Here is a 19,590-nt window from a genome sequence, read left to right as displayed (position 1 = left end):
ATAAAGTTGTCCTCGGCTACCAGTGGCCAAGCCGTGCCCTGTGCGCAAATATTATATACGACACCCTTAGGCTGTCTATCACATGTCCCATGGCATAATACCATCATTGACATTATACAGATATTTGGAGCACTTAGTCCCATCACAAACAGATAACCGGGTGCAGTTTTCTTACCTTTGAGTTTGCTAGCTTTGTTCAATGAGATCCTCAAGCACGATCCTTCCCGAGCCCTAGTGCGTACCTAGCCACGATCATAGACCAAAGTCATCACCAACCCTCAAGTCCATAACCTAGCCTCGGGACCAATCCCGAGCCCTCGGGACCAATCCTAATTCCACCAAACGGGGTGGTGGAATCGAACCCCGAACCCTTGGTCAAAAACCCTTGAAAATAACCTTAAAATCCCTTTCTGAGAATAGGGTAGCGCTACAGCGCTCATTGGAGGGCACTAGAGCGCTACAAACAGAACCAAAATGCCCTCAGCACACTTGGCCTAGCGCTACAGCGCCCAAAGGCTAGCGCTGTAGTGCTAGTCACAGATAGGCAACACATCATTTTCCCTTCTTGCGATTTCCTCGAGCCAACCCTTACCAAAACTCTTCCAATCCTCAACCAAAGTTAAAAAAAAGCTTATTAACATACTCCACTCATCCCAAATACTCAAAACCCAAGCACATGCATCCCTAATCTCAAAATTCACCATAGTTGCTCCTAGACTTCAGAAACTCAACAAAACAATCAAAACTTCAAAGTTTAAGGCTTTAGAATTTCATACCATTAATGGAATTTCGACCTTGAGTTAGCTTCTAGACCTCCTTAGCTTGCTCTTCCTCAATCCTTGGCTTGAATTCCCCTAAAGTTCCCATCAATTCAACTTAGACACCATAGTTCAAACAATCCAAACCAGAAACTGAAAACTCCAAAGTCTTACCTTAAGTGATTGTGTGTTCTTTCTAAGCCTTGCCAACTCTTCAAGCCTAACTCAGAAACCTTATGGCTCAACTTGATCTAGCTCTCCTCTGAACTTTGCTCCAAGAACCCTCAAGAAAATGGTGGAAAAAGCCTAAACCGACCTTGCCTTCCTTCTCTTCTTTCTCTTTCTTTTCTTTCCTTCTTTTCTCAGACTTCTACCTTATTCTACAACTTCCACTAAGCATAAAGCCTCAGCAATACCTATCTCTTAAAATCCAAATGACCATAATGCCTTCCCCTTTAATCCTAAGTCTTTTAATCCACTTAGGGGCATTTTGGTCATTTTACCCAATTCCCGCTAACTCCTCAAGTGTTTCTAATATTTACCGCTTACTTCCCAATACTTAATTAATCACCAATTATATTCCTCATTATCAAAATTAACCCCAATATACTCTCTAGATTCCCATTTATACCCCCAGGCTCGCCCCGAGCCAGGTATAAATCCCCGCTGTGACTTTTTCGCTAATCCGCTCACTAGGATCGTCTCGAATCACAGATCATAGATATATCCACATAATAATGTGGTCTCAACAATTATCGCATATATATACAGTTATGCCCACAACGGGCCAAAATTACGATTATGCCCTTCTAACCTATTCAGGGCCTACATGAATACTAATACACATAGTCATGCATCTCAAATATTCAAATAGCCATATAACATGCTTTAAATCATTAAATCACATATATTCCAATTATGCCCTCCCGACACACTAATCAAGGCCCTTAAGCCTTATTAGTAAATTTGGGTCGTTACAACACCTTTCAAGGTCACCGTATTGGATGGCACCGGCAGAGCTCAAAGAATTGCAAGTGCAATTACAAGACTACCTGGTTAAAGGATTTATATGACCAAGTCATTCTCCTTGGGGAGCCCCAGTACTATTCTTGAAAAAGAAAGACGTCTCCATGAGAATGTGTATAAACTACCGCGAACTCAGCAAAGTGACGATAAAAAACTGATACCCATTGCCCAAAATTGATGATCTATTCGACCAACTAGAGGGGGAATCAGTATTCTCAAAGATTGATTTGAGATCTGAATACCACCAATTGAAGGTCAAGGAATCATATATTTTCAAGACCGCATTCAAAACTCGGTATGGAAACTACGAGTTCATGGTGATGTCTTTTGGACTCACCAATGTGCATGCGACATTCATGGATCTTTTGCATAGGGTACTGGGTGAGTATATGGTTGTTTTCTTTATGTTCTGTGAGATTCTTGTAGATCTGGTTGTATAGGGTATTTCAATTGTTTTTGAGCTTATTTTATGTTTAAGGTTGAGATTTTTTGTGGTATGATGATTTTCATGCATGTGGCTAGGGTTTATGCTAGAAAGCATGTTATTATTGAGTGTGAGTGAAAATGCATGCTACCAAAATTTCGTGGTCTAGCTTCCAATGGGTAAGATCACACTCCACTACCTCTGCTTGTGAAAATATTTATATAGTTGCATGTTTCTTTGTGATTACTTGACAATAGGCTTTCAAAAATAGTAAAACTTTTAAACCAAAGTTATGCACGTTTTGGCATTTTTATGTTAATCTGGAAAATTTCTAGGCAGCATGCACTGCCCAGATTGTTTTGACTTTAGAATGGGTTTTACTAATAAATAACATTTGGTAAGATGTTAGTTTAAACATGTATAAGGGTCACTAGAAAGTTGTTGAGGAAAATGTGTTAAGGTATAAGAGATATGATTTTTCAAAATTTTCCCTAAAATCTTGAAACAAAACTTCTGGGCAGCAAGCACTGATCAGATTGCTTTAAACATTTTGATAGGTTCTATTTCTCCAAAAATTTTGAAATTTTGAAGGAATATAATTTAGACATGTATAAAGATCCCTGTAAGATTTCAAAAAGAACTGGTCTACGGTGTAAGATAAATAAATTTTCAAAGTTACCTTAAAATCTTAGAAAAACTTTTGGGTAGCAGGCACTGCCCAGATTGGTTTAAAAATTTGAATGGGATTTGAAACCCCAAAATTCCAGAAATCTTGAGGGGATTAGTTAAAATGTGTCACGGTTTAAGAGAAATGATTTTTCTAAGTTTGCCCTAAAAACTAAAAAATAGCAATTTCGAACCATAACGAAAAGTGATTTTTTGGAGGTTAGTTCTCTTAACCTAAAACAAGTTTTGGCATGAGGCTTTCGCCTAGTTCCCGTCCTTATGATACAGAATACGTGAATGATAATTTAACGGGTTTTGCCAAAAGTTTAACTTGGGACAAAAGTTTAAGAAAAGGAAACTTTACCACATTAAATTGAATAGTGGAAGTAAAGTTTTGTAAATGAGAAGAAATAATCACTTGCAAAGACAACTAAGGATTTGGAGATTTTGCCAATTCCAAATCAGCTTGAGTTAATTTAAAAGTCAATTTTTACCATTTTATAGGTTAAGGGTCCAATTTCCCTTCTTTTCAAAAATAACATAAAAATAGATCCTAGGTTATGGATAAAAAAATGGTAAGAATGGGAGTTGGGTTTTCTAGAACCTTTGATAGAATGGGATAAAATTGTCAGATATTATTTGTAAAGGACCAAAAAGCAGTATTTTGGTAAATGATAGAAAACGGTAAACTTTCATAAGAGGACGACAAGTTGGTATTTTTCTCAAGTTATGAGTTGGGTAAAAGTCATTTTCCTAAAATTAAAATACAAGTTATCTGGTAAGAGAGTTCTTTAGTTGAATAATATGAAGATGCATGGCACAGAGAGCGTATTGTGGTGAGGCCAAAACGAAATCCATTTTTATAGATTGTAAGATGTATAAGAGGCTATAGTATAGAGTCTCTAAGAGAACTTTATTGCTTGTAGCTATCATAGAATATTATCTATAAGAGTATGTCGTAGTTTAATCCAAGTACACTGTATTAATTACATTAACCGCGAAAGGGAAAATGAATATTGATGTTAAAGATTAAGCTGGTAGCTAAGGACTCTAAGTAAGTTAGCTTTCTCTTTCTTGGCTACAACATGAATATACTAGTGTTTTCTTGTTGTAGTAGATTACACTAGTTTTTTTTTGGGTCGTTATGATCAAGGTATGATTAATGCCTACCTTTGTAATGCTTATACATTCTATGACTAAATGGTAAATGATTCCGGGTCGAAGCCAGGACATGGTAATATAGTCTAGGATGGAGCCATGACATAGTAATATAGTCTGTGTTGGAGCCAGGAAATGGTATATATAGTCCGAGTTTGAGCCAGGATATGGTAAAATATAATCCGGATTGGAGCCAGGGCATGATATAATATAGTCCGAGTTGGAGCCAGGACATGGTAAAATATAGTATGGGTTGGAGCCAGGACATGGTAAGATAAATTTCGGGTTGGAGCCTGGACATGGTAAGATAGTCTGGGTTGGAGCCAGGACGTTAAGACGGAATCCAGGTTGGAGCTTGGACATGGTAAGATAGTCTGGGTTAGAGCCAGGACGTTAAGAGGAAATCCGAGTTGGAGCCAGGATCCTTTATGTTTGTTGAGATTTAATTTTATAATTATAGATATATATATGCCGAATGTTCTATGATTTTCTGAGTGCATGTTATCATGATATGTGTAAAGTTTGTTTGTAGCGACCCAAATTTGTTAACAAGGCTTAGGGCCTTGATTAGCGTGCCTGGAGGGCAATAGGTGAATTATGGTTATAATATGTGAATTTATGTGAATATGTGATAGAGATGCATGTTTAGTTGAATTAGATATGCATGTGGGCCCCATTTGGATACTAGGGGTATGTCTGTGATTTAGCCCGTTGAGGGTATAAATGTGATATGTATGTGATATATATCTGTGTAGCGCGATCCGAGACAGTCCTAGGGAGTAGTTAGCCAGAAAGTCACAACGGGTTTGAGAATCCGACTCAGGGCGAGTCGAGGGGTATTTTGGGTATTAGATGTATTATGGGGTTATCGGGTTATGGAAATAAATATTTGGAGATATATTTGAGGTTAGAATGCCTAGGAGGGAATATTGGGGAAATTTACCATTTTTCCCTCGGGGATGCTTTTGGCACCCCGAGCCTTGAGGTAACCTTAAAGCTTAAGTTAAATAAAACAAAGCCTAGGAAGTTTTTAGAAACTTAGAAACCGACTCTTTCTCCCTCTCTTGAAGCTGTCCTCTCTTCATCTTTCTCTAAAGCATATCAAGGGAAAACTTGGTGAAGCTAACTTGAAGGTAAGGAATTCAGCTGGGATTTAGGGGAGCTTGAAGCTTGGAGCTTAGGAAGCTGATTCAGAGATTCAATCCACCAAGGGTAAGCTTTAAATTATAAGGATTAAGCTTGGAAATTCTGCTGGTTTTCATAGAGTATGCATGGTTTGGATTCTAGGACAGGTTTTGATTGTTTGGTGGGTGTGGGAATTGGTTCTTGAGGTTGTTGGTATGTTTAGGTTGCATAAATATGAATTCTAGGTTTAATTCTGAGGTTGGAGGTGTTGGCTCGAAGGATATGCAGGGAAAAATGGTGTTTTTCTGGGTTTGGAGGCGAGGGTAGCGACCCTAAGAGGGGCATGCCGCGACCTGTGTGCATGCGAGGCCTTGGGAGGCCATGGTGCTCGAGGCGTGCCGCGGCGCTTCGCCAAGTGCGTCGTGGCCCGTGCGTGTTTCAGGGAGGTGTTAGCCTCTGTTTTGAGGCTAGCCGCAACACTTGTGGGGTTGGGCCGCGGCCCTAGTTCAAGGTGCAGGGTGACTTGAGGGTTTTGACTTGGGAACCTATTTGCTAAGGCTCGGGATGGATTTTATCACCGGGATTGATAGGATTCAAGGTCCCAGAGATTAGAATTGTAACTCAAAGCTATTTAATGGATTAGAACTTGATGGATGAATATTGTTAATGTGTTGTGACTAGGGTTTCAGCGAGGCTCAGTTTAGGGGACTGTGCTCGGGACTCAGGTAAGAAAACCACTGTTCCCATAGAGCTTGTATGCAGGGCAGAGCCCAATATGATTTTATTGCAGGGCGTAGCCCTTTGATGTAATTTGCTCATGTTCAGTATATGCTTTATTATGCTATGAATGCAAATATGTAAATGTTCGGCAAGAGCCGGGAACGGCGCAGGCCGAGGTCGGCAGGGGCCGGGAACGGCAAGGGGCCAGGAATGACGTTAAGCACGTGGAGTGCAAGGCCGAGTGCGGCAAGGGGCCGGGAGCAGCGTTGAGCACGTGGAGTGCGAGTTTCCAGGGCGAGACCCTAAAGGATACCTAGGATATCCTCACGGTGTGGACCGCGAACCCAGGGCCTGGTAAAGCGCCTGGGACGGCATGGCCGTATGTGTTTTGTCTATTGATGGCCTGTTTATATGCTAAGTGTTTGTTATGCATATGTTTTCTGCTTGTAAGGGTTTTCTTGCTGGGCTTCGGCTCACGGGTGCTCTGTGGTGCAGGTAAGGGCAAGGGAAAAGTCGACCAACCATGAGTACGGAGAGCATGAAGCAACGTGTACATGTTTGGCCGGCGTAGCTGCCACAGCCAGTGGTTTTGAGAAATGATTGTATTAAAACCTAGATTTTGTCGTCTAGTCGACTTGATTTGTACTTATATGTTGTAAATATTTCTAAACAGTATTTTGGGATCCCAAGTGTCAAGCACATTATGTTTTTTCAGTAATTGAAATTATTTTCGAAGTTTATTACCCTGTTTATGATTTAATTACACTTTTGACCTAAAACCTCGATTAGCGAGTTGAGTGCACGTTTTAAACTCACTTAGTAACGAATCTAAGGAGGTAGGGCGTTACAACTTATTATTAGAGCGAGCCAAGGTTTATGGTTCTGGAGATTGACTGAACATGTACGCTCGCTGTCAGTGACAAGCTCGACTCAGAGTTGGTTGGTATGATTGACTAATATGCTTGAATATGTGTGTTGAATGCCTTGTTTTCCTGCTTATTTCATATAGAGCATGATGAATGGGTTAACATATGCATGATGCCAGGGCATGTCCCGTTGTGTGTTATATGCTATCTGCACGTTATGTGAATTACTGTTTGTGGTTGGCTGATGTGATTGGGAGGTGGTTTTGGATGTTGTTATCATGCCTGATGAGCGGCGTCGTTGGTTGCAACATACTTGTTGAGATGCCTCGACAATCATCTAAACTCTGCGGAGTAGGGTCGAGGATGACAACCAGGGTTAGGACCCTCCACCTGCCCCATAGAATTGGCAAGAGATGTTTGCCGAGATGGAAACAAGACTGCAACGAATAGAGGAAGAGCTTTGACAGTTGAGGCAGCAGGCCTCACCTCAGGTCATTGGGCTGCCAGTTCAGCAGGTTGTGGCGCCAGTGCCGGTTCAACCTATTCTGGAGAACAGGTGGGAACCTTTGTATGAGAGGTTCAGGAAACAGCATCCTCCCACCTTTGAAGGTGGATCAGACCCACTGCGGGCAGAGCAGTGGATAAATATGATTTCCTCAATTCTAGATTTTATGAGGGTTCAGGGTAATGAGAGGGTAGCTTGTGCTAGCTACATGTTCAGAGAGGATGCCCGCATCTGGTGGGACGTGGTAGTTCAAAGAAGGAACGTAACAGTTATGACTTGGGAAGAGTTCAGAAACTTATTCAATGAGAAGTATTACAGTGTGGCAGTTCGAGCTGCGAAGGTTGACGAGTTTATCAACCTAACTCAGAATCGGTTGACCATGACTGAGTATGCTTTGAGATTTGACAGATTGGTGAAGTTTGCGCCAGATTTAGTGCTGACTGATGCGGCAAGAAGGGGCAGGTTCATACGGGGTTTGAATGTTATGATTGCTCGTGATGTGAAGATTACCCTGGAACCAGAGACTACTACTTATGCTCAGGTTGTAGACAAGGCCCTTACAGCTGAGGGGGGCGAGGATCAGATATGGAAGGAAAGTGCTGTTAGGCACGATGCCAGGAGGACAATGCCTCCTTTTATTGGATCAAGTCGAGGTGTTGGCTCTAATGAGCAGAAGAGGAAGGCCCCAGATTCCCTTGTTCCTCCCAATTCAAACAGGAGGGCATAGGGTGCTTCTACTGGCCGTCAGGGTGGAAGTGACAACTGGAGGAGTTTTCCAGTGTGTCCACGGTGCAGGCGACAAGACCAGGGTGAGTGCAGGATTAGGGCCTGCTTTGTTTGTGGGAGTGCCAGTTATCTGAAGAGGGATTGCCCTCAAGTCAAGAAAGAGGAGCTGAAGCAGAGTGACAGTCTTGCTCCTGCCAGGGTATTTACTTTGACTCAGACTGAGGCGGAGGCTAGCCCCTCGGTTGTGACAGGTCAGATTTCTTGTGTTGGATCTTCTTATACTGCATTGTTTGATTCGGGAGCTACTCACTCGTTTGTGTCTGCTAGAGTGATAGATCAGCTGTGTAGACCTAGTGTGTTGTATGCTAGGGGTTTTCAGACTTTATTGCCGACTGGGGAACTGATAGTCTCTAGGAGATGGATTAGAGCTTTAGCAGTAGAGGTAGATGGTAGGGAGTTGTTTGCTGATCTGATTGAGCTTGTGATGGATGACTTTGACATGATCCTAGGGATGGATTGGCTATCGAAGTATGGGGCGACAATTGACTGCAAGCGCAAGATGGTGACTTTTGAACCAGAAGGGGAGGTACCCTTTGTATTTGTGGGGACAGCTAGTGGACCGCGGTTACCTATGATTTTAGCATTGAAGGCTAGAGACTTGATGTAGGAAGGTTGCATAGGATTCCTAGCGAGCGTTGTGGATACCTCTAAGGTGGTGTCGGTTGGACCGGGAGAGACTAGATTGGTGTGTGAGTTCCCGGATTTGTTTCCGGCAGATTTGCCAGGGTTGCCGCCGCAGCGGGAGATTGATTTTGTTATAGAGTTGGTGCCAGGGGTAAAGCCAGTATCTAGGACACCTTATATAATGGCTCCAGTAGAGCTAAAGGATTTGAAGATTCAGTTGTAATAATTACTTGATTTGGGGTTCATCAGATTGAGTTTCTCGCCATGGGGTGCTCCAGTGTTGTTTGTCAAGAAGAAAGATGGATCTCTTAGGATGTGTATTGATTACAGGGAGCTGAATAAGTTAACAATTAAGAACAAGTATCAACTGCCTAGGATCGACAATTTATTTGATCAGTTACAGGGAAGAACAGTGTTTTCCAAGATAGACCTCCGGTCAGGTTACCATCAGTTAAGGATTAAAGAGGAGGACATACCAAAGACCGCTTTCCGAACGAGGTATGGACATTATGAATTTCTGGTTATGTCCTTTGAATTAACCAATGCCCTAGCAACTTTTATGGATATGATGAATAGGGTTTTCAAGGATTATTTGGATAAGTTTGTGATTGTGTTCATCGACGACATCTTGGTGTACTCTCAGTCAGAAACAGAGCACGAGCAGCATCTGCGGTTTGTTTTACAGCAGTTAAGGGAGCATAAGTTATATGCTAAGTTCAGTAAGTGTGAGTTCTGGTTACCACAAGTTACATTTCTGGGCCATATTGTCAGTAAGGAGGGGATTCAGGTTGATCCAAGTAAGATTGAGGCAGTTAGAGATTGGCCTAGACCGAGCAATGTTCCTGAAGTGAGGAGTTTTTTGGGTTTAGCGGGATATTATCGGCGGTTCGTTGAGGGGTTCTCCAGAATAGCTACGCCTTTGACAGAACTGACAAAGAAGAAGACAAGGTATGTCTGGACGGACAGATGTGAGAACAGTTTCAAGGAGTTGAAGCGGCGACTGATCACAGCGCCAGTGTTAAGTTTGCCGACAGATAATGAAAAGTTTGTGGTTTATTGTGATGCATCCAGACAGGGTTTGGGGTGTGTGTTGATGCAAGCTTGTAAGGTGATAGCCTATCCATCGAGACAGTTAAAGAAGTATGAGCAGAGATATCCCATGCATGATTTGGAGTTGGCAGCGGTGGTGTTTGCACTTAAGATTTGGAGACATTATCTTTATGGTGAGAAGTACGAGATATACACCGACCATAAGAGTTTGAAGTATTTCTTTACTCAGAAGGACCTGAATATGCCCCAGAGGCGGTGGCTGGAGTTGGTTAAGGATTATGATTGTGATATCCTATACCATCCTGGGAAGGCTAATGTAGTGGTTGATGCATTGAGTCGGAAAGGCCCAGGACAGTTGTTTAGTTCAAGGCAGATATCTAATAAACTAGCCAAGGAGATGACTAGAGCAGGTATTGAGTTCGTGGTTGGTTGGTTGGCAAACATCACTCTTCAGTCTACACTCCTTGAGAGGATCAAGGAGGCGCATGGGAAAGTTTCCCAGTTGAGAGGTCACAGAGAGAATGTCTTAGTCAGAGCGACTAAGGACTTTTCTATTTCAGAGATGGGGTTACTGAAGTACAAGGGTTGGATCTGCGTTCCGATGGATTCTGATATCCGGCGGGAGATCTTAGATGAATTGCATACCACTCCCTATTCCTTGCACCCGGGTACGACGAAGATGTACCAGGATTTTAGAGTTTTGTATTGGTGGTCGGGCATGAAGAGGGATGTGGTGGACTATGTGGCCAAGTGCTTAACTTGTCAGCAGGTCAAGGCTGAGCATCAGAGGCCAGCGGGGTTACTGCAGCCTCTAGGGATCCCAGAATGGAAGTGGGAGGATATTACCTTGGACTTCGTGGTTGGTTTGCCGAGGACCGTGGGACAACTTGATTCGGTGTGGGTGATTGTGGATAAATATACTAAGTCCGCCCACTTTTTGCCTGTTAGGACGACTTATACAGTGGAGCAGTATGCTGAGTCATATGTGAAGGAAATTGTTCGACTTCATGGGGCTCCGAGGTCGATAGTATCCGACAGGGACCCCACCTTCACTTCCAAGTTTTGGGAGAGTCTGCAGAAGGCTATGGGCACGCAGTTACGGTTTAGTACCGCTTATCATCCTCAGACAGATGGACAGTCTGAGAGGACGATTCAGATATTGGCGGACATGTTGCGAGTCTGTGTTCTAGATTTTGGAGGATCTTGGAGTAGGTATCTCCCTTCGATTGAGTTTTCGTACAACAACAGTTATCAGGCGACCATCGAAGTGGCTCCGTATGAGATGCTTTATGGAAGGAAGTGCAAATCAACCGTCCATTGGGATGAAGCAGGTGAGAGGAGTTATTTGGGTCCAGAGATGGTTCAAAGGACCAATGAGGCGATTGGAAAGATTAGAGCGCGAATGCTCGCCTCCCAGAGTCGCCAGAAGAGTTATTCAGACCTGAAACGCAGGAGCGTGGAATTTTAGGTTGGTGATCATGTGTTTCTTAGGGTTTCACCTTTGAGGGGAGTGAAACAGTTTGGTGTTCGGGGCAAGCTGAGCCCTAGGTTTGTCGGCCCCTGCGAGATTCTGGAACGGGATCTCACCACCTCCCTAGCGGCCACCTTGAGCACCCCGACCTCTCCTTTCAGGACCAACAGTGGTCAAAGTGTCAGGGGTCTTCCTCTTCAGATCACTGGGGCATCTACCCCTACCAGACCCTGTGTATGGAGGCACTGCCCTGCGAACATCCCATCTCACAGCGCTCTCCCTCCAAATCTTATTCTCTGCCTCCTCAGCAGTAAAAGCCTTCTCAACATCCTAGGCATAGATTGTTACCCCAGGTACTGTTGTGATTCTCACATCTCAGACTATCATAGCATTAAGCCCTCAAATAAACCTGTCCTATCTGGCTGCATCGGTAGGAACTAATTTTGGTGCGAACTTTGCAAGCCTGTCAAATTTTAGGGCATACTCAACAACTGTCATGCTGCCCTGTACGAACCCAACAAACTCATTCAACTTCGCTGCCCTCACAACAATGTTATAATATTTATGGCTGAACATGTCTCTGAACCCATCCCAGCTCATAGCAGTAATGTCCTGAGTCTGTGATTCCACGTCCCACTAAATACTGGCATCTTCTCGAAGCATATAGGTGGCACAGGTCGAGCACCTACAAAGTGTCAATGGGTAACCATCAATTTCGAATCCAATTAAATACTTAGGAGACAAATATTAGTCTTTGGGACCTCGAATTCTACTAAACCGGGTAGTAGAATTCATCCCGAGCACCAAAGTTTGAATTCTCAAGCCTCCCCGAACCTTAAACTTTATTTCCCCTTAATTCCCCATTGTGGGCCGCGACTTGCCCTTGAGGGTTGCGGCCCGCCCCTTAGATAGAGGCTCAATCCCCTTCTGATGGGGACACGGGCCGCAACCTGCTCTCCTGAGTCGCGGCGTGCCTAGTGAATAGAGGCTCCCAGCCTCCAAAATTCATTCGAGCCGCGACACCTGAAGAATTCATCCTGAGCGCCAAAGTTTGAATTCTCGAGCCTCCCCGAACCTTAAACTTTGTTTCCCCTTAATTCCCCATTGCGGGCCGCGACTTGCCCTTGGGGTCGCGGCCCGCCCCTTAGATAGAGGCTCAATCCCCCTCTGATGGGGACACGGGCTGCAACCTGCTCTCCCGAGTTGTGGCGTACCTGGTGAGTAGAGGCTCCCAGCCTCCAAAATTCATGCGACCCGCGACACTTGAAGAACAGGGCCATGACCCGAGCCCCTAAACCTAGAAAATCGTCCATTTTCTCAACATTTCTCCTCGAGCCTAACCACAATTCACACCCTAAACCAACAACGAAACCTAGATTTAAGCCTAGAATTTCCATCCTTTTAGTCCAAACATTATATCTAGCTCATAATCAGCTAACAAACTAAATACTCTTATTAAATACTCAAATTCAACCAAAACCAGCTAACAAACTAAGACTTATGAAAACTCTAGTTTCCAACATAGTTTCAGCAGATAGTTCAACATGCTCAACATAAATTTCTTAACTCAATTGCAACTTAGATCCTCAGCTTGAACATGATTGATCCCAGCTTAATTCCCTCTATTTTCCAGATCTAATCCCAGCCTAACACCTTGAATTCTCCTTCTTCTAGCTTCAAGTTCTCCTTAGAGTTCTAGAGAGGGAGTGAGAACGTGAGATGAAGGAAGAGAAAATGAGTTGAGGTCTTGTATATTCAGGTGGTTTCTATCCTTACTAGAACAAACAGGGCGGGTTACCCTTAACCCAGAAAAGACTAAAATGCCCTCTAAAACCCTCTTAGCCTTTTTATTTCCCTAAGGGTAAAGTGGTCTTTTCCCAAATTCCCACTAGTTCCTCAAGTCATCTTACAACTCGCAAATTAATCCTGTCACGCCCAACTAATTACCAAATACTTATTCAATATCTAATAAATCCCAAAATATTCTCTAGATTCCCAAAATACCCCTAGGCTCCCCCCGAGTCGGGTATTAAATCTCGCTGTGACTATGCTAACCCGCTCACTAGGATCGTTTCGAGCCATATACTGCAAATATGTCTACATAATAATGTGGTCTCGACAATATATCTTGTAAAATCACATTTATACCCTTAATGAGCCAAAATTACAAATATGACCTTAAAATCTATAAAGGGCTCACATGTATATCTAATACTCATAAAACATGCATATAATATATTTAGATAATCATATTAATCATGCATGCCACATAGTCACGCATTTAACTAATTAAACATACATATATCCAATTATACCCTCTTAACACGCTAATCAAGGCACTAAGCTCTATTAGCAATTTTAGGTCATTACAGGAACAGTGAGCACCAGAGTCTACTTGTGGATATGTACATGTGGCCTGACCTTGTGAGATTTTTGATGGATTACCATTTTGAAAAGAAAAGGCTTGAATCTTTTGGGATAATTATTTTGTTATAACTCTGTGGAAAAATAGTTCTATTTCTACTTACTAAACTAAAAGTGTGTGCACACGACCTTTTTAAAAGGTTTTTTTATATGGACTTTTGGTACAATGGTTTTAAGTTAAAGTTTAGATTTCTGCATGTTTTGGTCTTGTATGTTTTGAGGGTTGTTACATCTACAACAACTTGTTTTAACTAACTATGGTTAGCTTTGTGTTTCTACATCAAATTAATTAATGCTCACTATTTTTTAATATGTTAATAATAATTACTTCAAACTATTTACTAAATGATCATTTTAATACTTTCTAATCTAAACTATACAAATACCGTAGAAAATGCTCAAAACTACGTCAATTAATTTAATATTCATTACACATACGCATTGCTCATTGTTGACCCAAGATTTGGCCAACTGACACGGAGTCAAAACGTGATTGATATGGACAGATGTATGGAGAAGAACGCAATGACAAAAGTAAAGAAAACACAATAGTTTATAGTGGTTCGGCCCCAGGATTTGGTAATGACCTACGTCCACTTAGAATAGTATTGCTTGTAAAATCAGAAGGATGATCAAGGAACCGGGGTTCAATGAGTTTCACCTTCTTCTAAAGAACAATACAATTTTACTTGAAAAATTACTATAGTTTTGAATGACTAAAAAGTGAGAGAGAGTCCCCCCTCCTTTGAGCTATCTCTTGCTATTTATAGGCTCAAGGAGGGCTACAAGAGATCGTTGCAGATATTCTTCCCTGAATAATCGGGTATCCAGAAGATTGTATGAGATAAGTTCGGGATTCATAAAGTTCTTCCCCTAAACGTTGCCTTGTATATGGAGCTACCGACCAGACTGGTCGCGGGTAATACAGTCTTGCCCTGCTTCTACTGTGTCTCCTGGTCGATACTCTAGCAGACGCTCCCAGGTATCAGCCACGTGTCAAGGGATTATTTGCCATGTCACCAATGCTAATTTATTGGATAACACTCATAATAATAGTTAACATTATGTCACAAAATACCCTTCATATGAATCTAGGTTATTTACAAATAATTGTCTAAATTAACCCTGTCAATCTCATCTCACTTTTGCATTATTAACATTTGTTCAGAATAAATATATCCATCAATGACCTATAATTTTATCAGATTACGTATTTATTACAACACAAAACAGATTACTCATAATTAACTTAATAGTTATTCCATAGATACACATTATTCATAATAATAATTAACATTACGTCAAAAATATGATATTTACATTATTTACTCAACATCGTCTAAATGAAACTAGTTAATAACCTTGTATCACTTGTGTGTTATTAATATCTGTTTAGAATAAACATATCCATCACTGACCTATGTTGCATAAAATTACATTTTTATCCTTACTCAAAACATTTAATATTACTTAATTGTCCAGCTATTATTCTGGCGCCAAGACATTTGGTAAGTAAAATCGAAGATAACATGTCATTCTTATGCTACCAAAAGTAATTCGTACAGGTTGTCAACAAAATATAACATTATTATAATGATGTTGGCCACATTATTATTTATTAGAGGGACAAGACATGCTTTTTGCCAATAACGGTTTTACATCTGGCACCAATATATATTTACAGAAATTTCATTTATGGAGGAAGAACGTGAAATAGAGAAGGTTAGATTAGACAACTCAAAAATACTATTTTATGTTTTTCTTTTCAAAATTCTCATGCGTTTCTCATGTGCAATTCTAAGGGACCAGATTGAGAAACTTCAATTAATAACTCAAGAACTCTAGAAAAAAAATCACTAAATTAATGGAGGCTATATTAAGACTTTAAATATATATTTCCTTCAAATATATATATACATATATATATAAAGATTTATAAAAATATATTCAAATAATAATACTTTACGTACTATAATACAATTTGATCCCAAAAAAATTCATATATAAGATATCTTAAATTATTGACCAAATTCTTTTTTTTTTTCAAAAATTAAAAAATATATAAATTATATTTTTTTAGAATATGTAGTTTGTCTCATTACGTGCTAGACTCCTAAACTCGATTTTGATGAACAAAAATTTAAATATAACAAAACACTTGTTACGGAAAATGGTTGTTGTTTTGAGTTGTTAGTTTGGTAAATTCTTTTTTATTTTAGTTCAAAAAACTTTGATAAAAATCAGGTTAAGAAGTCTATTTGAAATATTTTATAAAATTCAGGGTTCAAAAAATAATTTGTCAAAATATAAGGTCCAAAATAGTATAAACTATTTTTGATATGACGGTATACATTGTAGTTATAAGAGACCTCACACAAATTTGTAAGAAATTTTGAATAATTTAGAATGCCAAAATCAGAGTTTCAAACAACCTATTTCACACCTGTATAAAAAAAATAGGCATTCATGCAATAAGCCATTTGAATTTGGATTTTGACTCCCTAAATAACTCCGTCTTTCCTAAAAATTTGTGGAAAATCTCCTATAATTACATTGTACACCATTATTATATAAAAGAATTGTAATTAGAGCTTATCTATATAATATATATAAAAAACGTTTCGGTTCCTCTAAAAAAGAAGAACATATCGTAGTCTTCCCCTAAAATTACAACACAATACAATAAAAATCAACATTGTTTCCGGTCGTAGATAAGGGTTACCACTACTATTTCACATATACATCATATCTCACACAAATTTCTTATGTGATCTATTTTGGTAACAATTTCCTTTTCTTTTTTGTTTTTTTTTGTTTCTATAAATTAACAAAAATACGTTGTACTTTTTCTTATATTTTGGTAATTTTTTTTCCCTAAAGAAGTGAAAATTTAATAATAACATTATTTTTTTACGAAACAAAAAATATTATTCATTGATAAAATGAATGATTAGTATAAGTAATTCATTAATATCAGTCATGATGATGTGAATATTTTATCGGTACACACTACATGTCATATGTATCTATTTTTTGGAAAAAAAAACATGTTACTTTATTATTATTAGCCAGTTTTTCTTGATCTGTATGAACATATCTTCTTACACGCTAACTTCTTGGAGTATCCATTCATGGACGGGAGCACTAGAATAAGCTTTCGGCCAACCAAGGCTCATTGGCTAGGATATTTGATCTAATCAAAGCAAGTTGGAACATGCATATATATATATATATATATATTTATATATCTTTATTAAGTTACCTGTCTAAAGGTGGACCACACTCGTATTCATTGCTGCTTGTTCTCTCCTTGTCGATAAGTATATGTTCTTCTGAGTAATGTTAGTGTTCAATCTGAACACTGCTTCTATCATATATATCTATTATATCATTATTACACTTAAGAGTGAGATTATACATACGTAAGTACCTTAGTCTCTTCACTCTCCATATATCATGATTGGATAAGACAAACGATATAAATATAAAGTTGGAAAAATTGGTAGGCATTAAGGGAAGGGAAAATCTAATGCATATCTTTAAGGACATGAATAGTCAAATGGTGGGAACCTTAGTCATTAATAGGGTAAGGTAAATTGTCACTTGTATTACTCAATGCTCCTCACAAGTTGCAATTTGGAAATATGCACAATAACAAGAAGGCCATTGTGAAGTTTCAGTCCTCATTTATTTTTATTTTTGTTATAACCAGGTGCCACAAGTATTTTTTAACACATGTTTTAGTTCTCTGTCACTTAGTTTTGTTTGTGTGGCAAGACCAATTTCAAGATGTGACTATATGTATACATATATATATATATATATATATATGTGTGTGTTTTTCTTTTCATTTGAAAAAAAAAAAAACAGAGAGAGAGAGTTATTTAGAACAGGTTGCAAGAAGAAGGGTTTTGTAATTAAGATGTTTATCTTCTTGGGGGGTTATTGGTTGTATTGTGTTGTTCAAAAGTGAAGCTTGTTTAAATCAAGGTTGTGTAGATCGATTTTCTCAAAGGCATAAGCTTGTACTCTGATTCAAATTTCTAGTGCACAACTGAGCACCATTCCTGGGGAGTTCATGAGGATGTAGACCACAATTTATGTGGTTGAACCTCAACAAAATTCTTGTGTACTCATTGTTTTTAATTTCTTTATTATATTGTTTGTTGCACATTCTTGGTGCTCTATTATTGTTGCTGTAGTGTTTGTTAAATTGTGCAGGTGAAGAAGTTGGTGTTAGAGAATCTAACAGTGGTATCAGAGCCAGGTTGTGGCTGGTACAACTTCGGGCACAAGAGTTCTCGGTTCCGATTGGATTCTGAAGAAGACAAGAACGTGTTTTGAGCAATAAGTTTGTAGATTCGAGAATGGCATCAATAAAGATTGAGATAGAGAAATTGAATGGCAAGAATGACTTCTACTTGTGGAAGGAGAAACTTATGGCACACTTGGGAAATTTGGGACTAGATGAATCCCTCAAAAGAGAAAGAGGGAAATGTCAGAAACGCTGGAACAAAGTAAAAAGCAAGACATTCTCAAGAAAGCTCGGAACACCATCATTCTCAGTTTTGAAGATGAAATCTTGAGAAAGGTGGTCAAAGAATCCAATGCTATTGCAATGTGGACTAAATTGGAGCAAATGTACATGACCAAAACTTTACCAAGCATGGTGTATCTCAAGAAGAAATTCTATGAATTCAAGATGGATGAGAGTAAGTCTCTTGATGAAAATTTAAATGAGTTTACTAAACTAGTTTCTGATCTTAGCATCTTAGATATGAATGTTGAAGAGGAGGACAAATGTATCTATCTGCTCAACTCGTTGCCAAGCCAATATGATCAAATGAAAGACACAATATTGTATTCCAAAGAAACTCTAGTGCTAGAAGAAATCATTGTGGCTGCATATTCTAAAGAAATGGAGTTAAAGATGGATGGTATAAATTTAACAAGACCGGTGGTGAGTTATACAAGCAAGAGGGAGGCAACACAAATATTCAAATAATCATGGAGGGAGAAGCCAAAGCAAGTTCAGAGGCAGATCAAATTCAAGAGGACCTGGAAATAAATCAAAGAGTTGTTACCATTGTGGAAAAATAGGACATTTTAAAAGGGATAGTTATTTGTGGCGCAAGAAAGGCAAAGAAAATGGTCTATATCATGAATCCGGTTCACATCATTCTGATACATGTGAAAATCAAGACTCAGCCAACTTTGGAGATGGAAATGATTATGGAGAAGTGTTGATGGCTACAACTGATGCTTCAAAAGATAATTGGAACTTGAATTCTGGGGGCACCTTTCATATGACATTTAACAAAGCGTGGTTGAGAGACTTCAAGGAAACTGAAGGTGGACAGGTCATGATGGGAAATAGCAACCTCTGCCAAATTGAAGGAACAGGAAGTGTTACAATCAAAATGTTTGATCGGGCAATTAGAACTTTGAAAAATGTAAGGTATGTTCCAAAATTATCTAAGAAATTGATTTCTGTTTGAATTTTGGATGATAAAGGTTACACTAGCAAGATTGAGAATGGAGTTATGAAAATCAGCAAAGGGTCTCTAGTTGTGATAAAAGGAAAGAAGCATAACAGTCTATATTATCTTGTTGGTGAAACTTTCATTGGAGAGTCTGCTATAGCTTCAAACCAGGAAGATGCAAATGCATTCCTATGACATAGAAGAATGGGACATATCAGTGAAAACGGGCTCAAGATTATTCATGACTAAGGTCTGCTTGGAAAAGACAAAATTAGCAAGGTAGAGTTTTGTGAAAATTGCATCTTAGAAAAGCATCACATATTAAGCTTCAAAGCTTGTAGTCATAACTCAAAAGGGGTGCTGGAATACATCCATTCAGATTTGTGGGGTCCTGAGAAAACACCTACTCATGGAGGTAATGTGTATCTTCTCTCTATTATTGATGAGCACTCTAGAAAAGTATGCCTTTATCTATTGAAACATAAGAATGAAGCTCTTGATAAA

Source organism: Humulus lupulus, chromosome 4 (assembly GCF_963169125.1).
Source record: "Humulus lupulus chromosome 4, drHumLupu1.1, whole genome shotgun sequence".
NCBI lineage: Eukaryota > Viridiplantae > Streptophyta > Magnoliopsida > Rosales > Cannabaceae > Humulus > Humulus lupulus.
This window is presented reverse-complemented; position numbering follows the sequence as displayed.